At 37.4% G+C, this 12,350-nt stretch overlaps 1 protein-coding gene across 1 annotated transcript in view; it reads right to left on the reverse strand.

The window, feature by feature from the left end:
* The window catches only part of CTNNA3 (catenin alpha 3), a 1,620,267-nt gene that overhangs the window by 609,657 nt on the left and 998,260 nt on the right, over positions 1 to 12,350 (reverse strand). The window lies entirely within an intron of this gene.

The raw sequence follows: 12,350 nt of genomic DNA on the forward strand, positions 1-12,350 counted from the left end.
GAGAGAGAGAGAGAGAGAGAGAGAGCTAGAGCAAGAGCTTTTGAGTGTTTTCTTTTCCCCAGTTTGCTTTTCAATTCTTAGGGGAAAAAAAAATCTAGGAATATAGTTTCTAGTCTCAACCTTGGCCTCCTTCCCCACAATGTCACTGGTACTTCTTAACATCACTACTGACTTCCTAATTCCTGGCTCTGGGGGTGTCTTGGAATTCTCGGGAGTCCTGGCATTGCTAATAGTGCTACTGCACTGCTCCATCTACGTCCTCCAACAAGCCACACTTTCCTGACTTGCCTTACTTTGCTGATTATTATTTCTCATATTCTTCTTCATCTTTTATGTGTGTTTTAAGACTATATCTTTGATCCTTTTATGTTATTTTGCTATTTAACAATCTCACCACCCCACATTTAAGATTCCTACCATAGCTGTAGACAAATTATTACCATATCTATCTGTGACATCTCCAGTTCCGACAGTGTTTTTTGCCATAATCTTAACCCGGACGCTTGAGTATATATTAAATACATAATTTCTACCCTAATGTAATTCCTTTCTTGTTTTAATGTGTCCTAATAAAACCACTATTTTCCCAGGTATTAAGCTAAAAATCTCAAATTCATTCTCATTCACCTCCATATCAATTTATTTTCCATGTCTGGCCAATTGATTTAGTCCATTTGCAATATGTCTCATTTTATAAAGTTTATTTCTGAATCCCTTTATCAGATCTTGACTTCTGCATGTAGTATTCAGTAGTCTCAACTGATTCTGCCTCTCCCATTTTCCATTCAGTGAAAGCACACCCTCCAGATGAATTCCCAGAAAGTACAGTAGCAATAATGTTACTCTCCTGCTCTAAACTCTGAGAGATTACACTGGATCTACACCCCTTCACTTGTCAGGAAGAGCTACAACCTACCTTTTCTACCATCTATGTACTCCTGCTGGTTCTCAAATAAGGCAGTGTCACCATCTCATAGGTATCTGGAACTATGCGCAGGCATTTTTTGTTAATAGAAAGATGGGCTGTGAGAGATGGTGGTGGTGAGTTTAGTTAATTCCGAGATTTATTTGGGTGTTTTTTTTTTTTTTTTTGGGTGTTGTAAGCTTTATCACTGTGATTGTCAACACATAACGAAGAATTTTTCCACCCTAAAGGCCAAGAGCTCTCCTGTGAAGGAACAATGTGGCTTAGACACACTCAATTACTCACTTTTTTCAATTTCTGTTATATAATTTTCCACCTCCTCTGCCTAGAATGCCCTTTTCATATATTCCCAGATGCTCAGATATTACTAATCCTTCAAGGTGTATAGAAAATGTCATTTTTTTAATGTGAGCTCTCCCTGATTCCCCAGACATGAATCTCTCACCCTCTTGCCATTTTAAGCTATTCCTTTCTAGCATCACTTGGTTTTTACCTGGATAATGCGTATTCCCTTCTTACTGTAAAGCAAAGCTCCATCTTTATTTTCTTCTATGACTGGAATGTTGTTCAAGTCAGCACAAGTCCCTTATGTTAACATGATTAATATTACAACAAAGCATACTAATAGTAATCATACATGTAATAGGACATTGTGAGTGTATAAACCCTCTGATTTAGGATTAATTCTGAAATTCTTCCTTTTGCTCCATGCTAAACTTTTTGTAGTCCCAGCTGCCTACATTTAAGACATTTCCTCATGTTTGACCCCATTTCCCAGTTCAATTTATTAGCTATGACTTTTCCTTCTTAACTTCTGTTTCCTCTGCCAGGACAGATAAGCTCAGATTTTCCTTCTAGTTAAATTCAGACATTAGAACACTTAACCTTAAAGCTGCTCCTTTGGATACCCCCTGGAACTCTTATCCACTGCCCCAGCTTAGCTAGCTTTGTGGATGCTAACAGTGTGTGGTCAGCAATTGTTTACTGAGTGAAGAAGAGATCCTTGGAGTAAGTAGAGGAGTGGCTGATTGTGTAATTAGGACAGGAAGCAGAAAAATAACAGTACAAAGACACAGACATTGATTTCCACACTTAGAATGCAGCTAAGCTCCTAATTGCACTCAAACACTGTTTCCATACATAGATGCTACAGCATCACCAGAAGGCACTAGTACTAGACTTGAAGTCATGAATCACCCCACTCAGTCTTGAGGATCAAGCACTCAATCATGATCTGCTTTTTTTTTAAAAAAATTATGTTTTTAGGCTTTTATAATATGATATGACCATTTTCAAAATCTTAATGGATTTTGTGTAATTCTCTGAAGAAAAATAAATTAGGCATAATTGTAAACAGCCTGTGATGCTCTCACAGACACACTCTAGTATTCTTAAAGAATATTGTTGTTTCAGATTGACTCAGTGTTATATTGTTTAGTTGAAAATAAAACATCTATCATCATCATCTACAGAAGATTACAAAAATTTTGCTACTCCAGAGAATGGTACTTAGAAAATGAAGTGTTTCCAATTCACAGATAGGATACATCCTCAATTACAAAAGCAAACAAAAAATATACAGCTCAGAACATATTTTTCCATTTGACAGAGATAGCCCAATGCTCTCACTGAAACAAACACCAAACACAGTGGCACACCATAATTTAATCAGAGCAAGCTGCTATTGTAACAAAACAATCCTGTCTATGCAGAGCAAGATAATGCCAGTCACTTCATATGACTGGTATTTCTGCAGACAAAATGTCATACTGAGACTTTTTATCACTTTAATGAGAAATGGGGAGTTTCTATACCTCTCAGAAAACAAAGAATGAGGAATAATAATGGCTTTCAGCATTCACCTGCCGATGCATACAATCCAAAATGAAGGTCATTTACAACACACAAAATGAGGTCCCAATGCTTTTCCATTGTAGAACTGAAATCTGCAACCTTGGGTATAAGAAAGAGGATAAATGGAATGCGTAAGACCCCTTGGGTACCATCATGACAGGATAGAGAAGTTTTCAGGGCACATGGTCACGTGTATTTTTCGTATTAACCCTAAATGCAAAGTTCTTGTGAGAGTTTTAGTTCAAATGTTTCTAGTGATGAGGTGATAGCTCACTGTGGCTTAAAATAACTTATTCTTTTATTCTTCCTGTTCCTTAAATTGCAGTGTGCAGTGTCCAGCATGGTGGTCTAGAATCAGATATCCTTGCATAGAGTATTTTGCAGATTTGCCCCTATCTCACAAGTTATGTATCATAATCATTTTAAAGCTATAATGCAGTCTTCATATCATTCTGATGTAGTTGAGTCATCTAAACTGGAACTTTTAATTATTTGGATTTTTCAGGCCACAGATATACAGGGATACAGGATAAACTGACAGAGTTGGGAAGTTTTCACTTTGCCAATAATGAAATGAAAATGTAAGAAAGACCATTATCTACTTTCATTATTTTTTCATAAGTCAAATGTTTTGATGAATATCAAACAACTAGAATGTACATGAATCAGAGTAGAAAGTTGCATAAAATTTTGCTTTATGAAAAAAACTAACTACAGTGACCTAATTTCTCTATAGACCATGAAAGTGCTTTCATGGACTTGTGTTTGAAATTCATTGAACTAGATAACAAATGTCCCTTTCAACTTCTGATGCTCCAGGTTCTTTTGATAAGTAATTTTTTCCCTGTCCATTTTTGCAATAGATATTATTTAAGTTAAGGCTCTGACTTCATATTTTCCCTCATTCATTTTCAGCTTATGATCTTTCAAACATTAGTCCAAACGATCAACATATTTTAGAACCTTGAATTCTGTTTATCTTTCTCAGCTCTGTGTCATATGTAAATATAAAATGTTTCATTTTTTAATATGCTTCCAAGTCAATTGTTAAAATGAAAAAAAGTTTAAGTGCTACATATATCTTTATCCTTCCACTAGTTTAACAGTTCAAACAGCTGTAGCACTTCATCAATGCTATCATCTAGATCACATTTCTCTCCCTTAAATCAAAGGCAGATTCATTAGAGGATGGGTATTAAGGGACTTCTAGGCCACCAAGCCTCCTACCCTTTGTAAAACAGCTTGACCAAATACTCACTTTCCTTGGGTTAAGTATCTATGGTGTTGAGAAATTTCAAATTCCTCCTTAACAATAAAGTCCAATTCCTTCCACATAGCTCTGTTAGAAAATTCATCTCTACAGTGAGATGAAATTTTTAACCTTCTAGCTTTTGCTCACAGGCTGCGGTTCTGCCCCTCAGGGCTCTTCAAAACAAGTCTTTCATATCATAACCCTTTAAAGATTTGATGACAATGATCATGTTTCTCCAAGCCTTGCCTTTTCCTGTCTAAAAATTCTTGGTTGTTTTTGTGAGGTTTTCCTATGACATGGTTTTAAGTCATGTCACTATTTCAGACATCTCTGCTAAACACGCTCCAAGTGACATTCTTTTTAAAAGTGGAACACCTGTAACTGGGCAAAGTATTACAGTTGTATTCCTTTAGGCACAGTAAGAACCTAAGTGGTTTCAATCATACTTAGCAAGTAGGAATTAAATGCCACCCTATCAGTTCCTCCTGGCACAGCATTTACCTCACTCACTCCAGAATCAGTCCAGGATTTTACTTTAATTAATTTATGAATTAATAAACTATTTCCAATTAAATTAAAAGTCTTAAGGATAAATCTGTTCCTCCTTGTTCTTTATCCACAGCCATCCACAGCCTCACTTCTTGGAGGTGATCATCATTAAAACTCTCATGGGAACATTTTGAAAAATTTTCTATGAATACACAAACATAGCACAAGCTATCTTCTTGTTTTTTCACATAAATGGGATCACATGCATATTTATCTGAAATTTGCCTTTTTTATTTATCTTTGTTATTGTCCATACCAAAATATACACAGAGCCAACTTACTACTTTAAATGACTTTCAACATTTTCTGATGATAGAGATTTAGTTTGCTTCTAGCTCTTGCTGTTACAAATAATGCTGCATAGGCATTTGTGCACCTGCACACTTGTATCTGTACCATAAATTGTTGGAAGCTGAAATAGTGCATGTGACAGTATGTATAGAATTTATTTCAATAGATGTTACCAATGTAAAATTTACATATATACATATACAAAATTAAACTGCATTTCAGACATACTACTTCCAGGTTTCAGGATGCACAGCCTAAGGATAGAACATAAGACATAATTCATAAAATAATTTTGAAGTGCAGAGTAGGTTTAGAATCAGTTTTAGAATCTACTCTTCGATGAAAGCATGTTAAATCATATTAGATATTAGTTCTTTTGACAGCTGTACCAAGCTGTTGATTCAGACTGAGATAACTATCACCTAAAACCTCTAAGCTTTTTGGAGGTTAAATTTTTGCTAAGCCATATCTCTCCATTCCCTATCTTTTCAATTGGTTTTATAATACCTAGTTTATGTGGTTTAATATTTATACCTATTATACTTCATTGGCATACTTAGATTCAATCTATGTTATAGACTATCCAGATTCTTTTGGACTGGATTCTTTCTAATATATATTTTCTTTCTGTCTTACTTTTAAAGGTAAAATTGTAAAAAGTTATTCTACAATTTTCTCCACATCACTACTGACACATGAAATGCATAAGGTCAAAAGTGTATCACTGTAGTCCACCAATTAAGGTCTCATCTTTGGTTAGCGTCTATATATTAATCAGCCTTTTTAAAGTTTTCTTTAATCGGTTTCAATTCAAATGAATTATGTACACATATATTTTCATCATTTCAAAAAAAAAAAAAAAGACCTATCATGTTAAGTATCATAAAAATTGTCTCCCTGGGCCGGCGCCATGGCTCACTTGGCTAATCTTCCGCCTGTGGCGTCGGAATCCCATATGGGCCCTGGGTTCTAGTCCTGGTTGCTCCTCTCCCAGTCCAGCTCTCTGCTGTGGCCTGGGAAGGCAGTGGAGGATGGCCCAAATGCTTGGGGGTCTGCACCTGCATGGGAGACCAGGAAGAAGCACCTGGCTCCTGGCTTCGGATCGGCGTAGCTCCAGCTGTAATGGCCATTTGGGGAGTGAACCAACAGAAGGAAGACCTTTCTCTCTGTCTCTCCTTCTCACTGTCTGTAACTCTACCTATCAAATAAATAAAAAATCTTTAAAAAAAATTGTCTCCCAAAGACTTCTTGTCCTCTTTGAATAGAGAATGCTTCATCATTCTAGAAATCCTACTATTCACTTGTAAACTGAACAAATATTTATTGAACACATAATATAAACCTCATTTCTGTATACAGAGGATATGAGTAGTGAATAAGGAAGATAAAATAGGGGCCAGTGCTGTGGCATAGCAGGTAAAAGCTGCTGCCTGCAGTGCCCACATCCCACATGGGCACCAGTTTGAGATCTGGCTGCTCCACTTCCGATCCAGCTCTCTGCTATGGCCTGGGAAAGCAGTAGAAGATGGCCCATCTTATTAGGCCCCTGCACCCACGTGGGAGACCCGGAAGAAGCTCCTGGCTCCAGATCAATCGGCGCAGCTCCGGCCATTGCGGCCAGTTGGGGAGTGACCAGTGGATGGAAGACCTCTCTCTTTCTCTCTCTCTCTCTGCCTCTCCCCTTTCTGTGTAACTCTTTCAAATAAATATTTTAAAAAAATTACCAATCTAAACTTTATGCTTGAGTGTTGAATTTACACAATAAAAATGAACAAAAATTATGAAATAATTTCAGAGTGTAACAGATGCAAAAAAAAATAAGCATGGTTATAACAGGACATACCTGGAAGAGTCAATCAAAGGATCTGGTCTCTGAGAAGATGATATTTGAGCTATGTCCTCAAAAACTGAGCATGAAAAAGCTCTCCAACTGACCATAGGGGAAAAGAGCACTGGGAAATTATTAAGAGCAAATTCTCTCAGGTGAAAAGGGGCTTATTGTGTTCTAGAAAAAGAAAGGCCAACACGTAGAGATCTAATGAATAAAAAGAAAAATAATACCAGGTGGTATTGCAAATTATTGAGCAAAAGCTTGAATTGGTCATAAAAAATTCACATTTCACTGTAAAATGAGAAGAAAAGAGAACATTGTGAAACTGTTTTAAGAACAGTAATGGCTCTGATAAACACCTTTACATTTTTACTTTGGCTTTTATAGAATACGGATTATAGAGATTGCTTAAAAGCTTGGAACCTATCTAAGTTGAAATTTCTGTAATTCAAGACAAAGATGATGATGGCACAGGCCCAGATGTTGATAGGTAAGATGGAGAGAAATACATAGATTCAAGCTAAGTACCATGGATATTTTTAGTGAAATTAATTTATTAGGGGCAGTTGCTTGGTACAGCTGTTAAGTTGGTGCTTGCGACTTCTGCATCTCACATCAGAAAGGTCTGGTTTTAGTCCTGGCTCCTCTACTTCTTAACTGACGTCTTGCTATTAGAGCTTAGTAGGCAGCAGATGGTGGCTTGAGTACTTGTGTCCCTGTCACCCACATCAGAGACCCAGGTGAAGTTCCAGGGTGCCCTAGTTTCAGTCTGACCCAGCCCAGGCTGTTGAAGGCTTTGTTGCATAAACCAGCAGATAGATGATATCATATCTCTCTCTCTCTCTCTCTCTCTCTCTTTCTCTCTCTGTCTCTCCCCTTGCTAATGAAATAAAAATAAATAAAATTAATTTGTTAATTTATTAGGTACAAAAAAGCCAACATAATAGAATTTTAGCTTCACAAAAGCAGGATTATTGTTTGGCCCCAGATGTATCAACAGTTCCTACCACATAGATGTTCAAATAATATGGAATAAAAGGAAATCCTACAGGTTTTTCACTGGAGCCAACTAGGTGAACGGCTGTGTAATTCACTAAAAATATTGAAGAAGTAGAATGAGATATAGATGGAGGCATCAGGGAGTTCTATTTTTAGGTGCTCTAAGTTTTGGATTTCAGGACTGGAGTTGTGGCATAGCAGCTAAAGCCTCCACTTGCAACTCCAGCACCCCATATGGGCACCGGTTCCAGTCCCAGCTGCTCTACTTCTGATCCAGCTCCCTGCTGGTACTCATGAGAGAGCAGCAGAACATGGCCCAAGTGCATGGGCCCCAGCACCCATGTGGGAGACCTGGAAGAACTCTCTCTAACTCTGGCTTTCAAATAAAGAAAATACATCTTAAAAAAGGGTTTTGGCTTTCTTGTAGTTATCAAAATGAAGATGTCAAAGGTAAAATTAGATAGATTAATCTGGTCTTTAATATCTATTTATTTTAAGACAGCAACAGAGACAGAAGGAGGGGAAAGAGAGGGGAGTGGGGATGGGGGAGGGAGAGAGGGAGGTCTGTCTTCCACTTAATCACCTCCCAAATGCCCAGAAAGCCAGGAGTGGGCCAGGCTGAAGTCAGGAGCTAGGAACTCCTTCCTGGTCTCACACATGGGTGGCAGGGCCCCAAGTACTTGGACCATCTTCCACTGCCTGCCCAGGCACATTAGAAGGAAATTGGATTGAAAGTTGAACAGTCAGGACTCAACTGGCACTCCAAAACGGGATGCCAGTGTTGCACCCAGTGGCTTAACCTACTGTACCACAACACCAGGCCCATGAGTCTGGTCTTTGGGAAGGAAAATTGCCCTGGAGGGAAAACCTTGAAGTGTTAATTATATAAGAAATATTCTAAACTATGGAATTTACTGAAATAATCAATAAAAGTAATACAGAGCCAATGAAGAATATTCAAAAACTCTGATTATGAACACACACATTTACTGATGGCAAGATTCAATATCTTAAGGAGGCCATTATTCTCTAAATTTCCTAAAATTCAAAATATTTTAGTATTTTTTGAGGAAAATTCTAACATGTTTTTCTTATTTGATACATTAGTCCTATGAAAGCACAAAAAATCAGAATAACAGTGAAAAATTAAAGAAAAAATAACAATCTGAGCGAATTACATAGAAGTTACCAAGTCTGATTTATCACATTAACATGAGAATTTCATGGTAGTAATTATCATGCATTTGCTGTGACCCTGAGAATTTAATACATTAATAAATTTCTTGAATAAAAAAAATCCACAGCCGTACTAGTCATCATAATCCTAGCATGGAGATAGAGAAATAGATGCATGAAAGAGAATATAAATAATAGAGAGAAAGACTCCTGGCAGAAACCCTAACAATAGGGACTTCATTTTAGAGCACCTGAGACTCCATCTTGAGAAAGCACTTCCCACCATGAGATTCTGGTCTGAAACTGATGTAAACACTCAGACAAGAGCAATCCACTACTTCACATTTGGCAGAGCATAGAAACCCTCTAGCATGATTGCTCAAGCTTAAAAACAGATAGGCTGCACCTGGGTTAATAAGATTGTAATTTGTCTATGCCCCACATATGATTAGGCCAATACCTGGATTCATGTCAAAATTATAATTGGAGTTAAGGTTGTAATTGGTATTGTCAAGTTTATAATTGATATTTTTAAAAATATTTTATTTATTTATTTGAGAGGTAGAGCTACAGACAGTGATAGAGAGAGAGACAGAGACAAAGGCCTTCCATCTGCTGGTTTACTCCCCAAGTGGCCACAATGGCTGGAACTGAGCCAAGCCAATCTGAAGCCAGGAGTCCGGAACTTCTTCCAGGTCTCTCAGGGGCCCAAGCACTTGGGCCATCTTCTACTGCTTTCCCAGGCCATAGCAGAGAGCTGGATCAGAAGAGCAGCAGCTGGGACTAGAATCAGTGCCCATATGGGACGCCAGTGTTGCAGGCAGAGGATTAACCTACTGCTGCACAGCACAGGCTCCATGATATTCGTGTCACATAGGCCTTAGGTTAGCTTGACCCCAGTAATCATTTATTTCCCCACCCAATTTTGTGGGTTTTGCCTTAATAAGCCCTGTTAGTTTGGGCTTCGGGGTTGAGAGTTCTTTAGGGCATGAGCCCATCCTCCACCACCAGCAATAAGACTCCAAAATTTATCAGTGTGCAGCACTCTTTTGTCAACACTTGTTCAGGCACAGCAAGGTTCAACAGAGACTGGGGATCCCTCCCCCTCATTTGGAGATAACATCTTGGAAAACCTGAGAAAAAGAACCAGTTTCTACAAAGGACTTCTGTGATTGGTTAATTAACATTCATCCAATTAACCAATCAAAACCATCACTGCTCAATGTCTCTTCCAGACCCATCATAAGAACTTCCCATTTTACAGTCTATAAAAACCCCTTGACAGTTCCCACCCTCAACAGTTTCCACCTTCAGATACCCCTCTCAGCTGCTCGAAGCTTTCTGTATCTTTCGGTAAACTACTCCTCCCTTCACGCTCTTCTTTCCTGTGCTTCTAATTCTTCCTAGTCACAAGACAGAAACCCTAGAGATTAGAATAATGACATTCCCGCATGGGAATTGTAGTATAAAAGAGTCATCAAAATTTGGTAGAAAGAAAAATCTGCAACACAAAGTATAGGAAATTACATACTTTGAAACATGTTTCAATGTGCTTATCAACCTTTATTTACCTGTGATACAATAGTAAAAAGAATTATGCACTAAGGATATGCATTTATCATGATATGATTCTGTGATATGTATCTATCATGTATGTGCAAGTATAATATAGAAATAAGTTTTACAAATGTATATTAGTATATGTAAGTATACATTTACATGTATATAAAATATATATGAAACAGAAACATCTATAGATGTGTACATGCATCATGTGTATGTGTGCTGTGTACATGTAACAATGGTAGCATTTCACATTAATGGAGAAAGGCTCAACTATTAAAATAAATGATGATGGCCCCACTATTAATACTATAAAAATTTTCCTACCTCATGTTAGATATACAAATAAATTTCAAGAGGAATAACAATAACAAATAACAATACTTGAGTGTTTTAAAAGATAATATAGGAAATATATGACATTTTTGTTGGCAGAATTTCTGAACAAGGCATAAAACCACAAATCGACACTGAGTAGGTACTCAATAAATATTTACTAAAGGAATTAAAGATGAAATATGTGTACCTAAAAGTTCTTAAAGCTCTCTATGATTAGAAACATTTTTGGAAAGTTTAAAAGAAAAAAAGACAACCCAACCAAAAACTGGCAAAGGATATAAGTAACTCAAAGAAAGACAACTAGCCAATAAATATTTTGAGATTATCTTCTGATTACTAATTTGAACATTACAAATTAAAAACTTATAAAATACATTTAGTACTTTTCAGATTAAAAAGACATTTCAAAATGTTACAGCACTGTAGGGACAGGTATTTGACCTAGGTTATGAGGCCTTCGTGCCATATCAGAGTGTCTGGATTTGATACCTGTCTCTGGCTCCTAAATCCAGCTTCTTGCTAAATCAGACTCTTTAAGGTAGTGGTTATGGCTCACGTACCTGGGCTCTTTGTCATCCCCTCAGAAGACTCGATTTATTTTCAGCTCTCAGCTTCCACCTTAGCCCAGGCCTAGTCCTTGCAAGCATTTGGGGAGGGAACCAGGCGCTAGCTCATTCATTTTCTTTCTCCCTCCCTCCCTCCCTCTTCTTACCTCCATCCCTCTCAAATAAAGTAATAAATAAAGCTGTTTTCTAAAAAGGGACAGCATCAACCTTTACTCATGATGTATAGAGATGAAAGCTCTCAGACTGTTGAAGGAAATATAACTGATCCAACTTCTTTGGACTTAGGGTCTAGTGGAAAAATGACATCTCAGTTGCAGTCTCTGCATGTATCACTTCTCCAATCAGTTCTTACTTGATAATCAGCATTAAGTTCAAAGTAGCAGCTTCCCTCACTGTTTCCTCAGTACTCGCGGAGATGAAATTGTAGGCAAGGCAAATAAATAACTTAATACATGCACTACATCTAGTGGAAAGAATATCTCAGTAGATGTCCAGGGACTTTAAGTCCAGAAGAACAGGACATGTTGTGTGTCCATGGAAATGAGGATAGCTACAGTGTCTGTAAGGTAAGAAACAAAAACTTACTCATACTTTCTAGTTTGTGAAAAGGAGCTTAGTGATTAGTTAGGATTAAATGTGTTTTCTAAGGTAACTTTCCACTTAATATCATCCCAGTGCTACTCACAGCAGTCAAGATATGAGATCAACTAAATTGCCTATAGCAGATGAATGGATAAAAACAACGTGGTATCTATACATAATGGAATATCACTCAGCCATAAAAAAGAATGAAATCCTATCATTTGTAGGAAAATGGATGAAAACTAGAGGACATTATATTAGGTAAAATAAGCCAGACACAGAAAGGCATATATTGCTTGTTTTCTCATATGTGGAAGCTTAGAGAACATCAATATGAATGCAGAATAGTGATTACAAGAGATCAGGATTAGGAGAGATGGGGTGAGGAGGCCCAGATGGAGCTTGGATAATGGGTACCATATC

The sequence above is a fragment of the Lepus europaeus genome, chromosome 17, assembly GCF_033115175.1.
Source record: "Lepus europaeus isolate LE1 chromosome 17, mLepTim1.pri, whole genome shotgun sequence".
In the NCBI taxonomy this organism is placed as follows: Eukaryota; Metazoa; Chordata; class Mammalia; order Lagomorpha; family Leporidae; genus Lepus; species Lepus europaeus.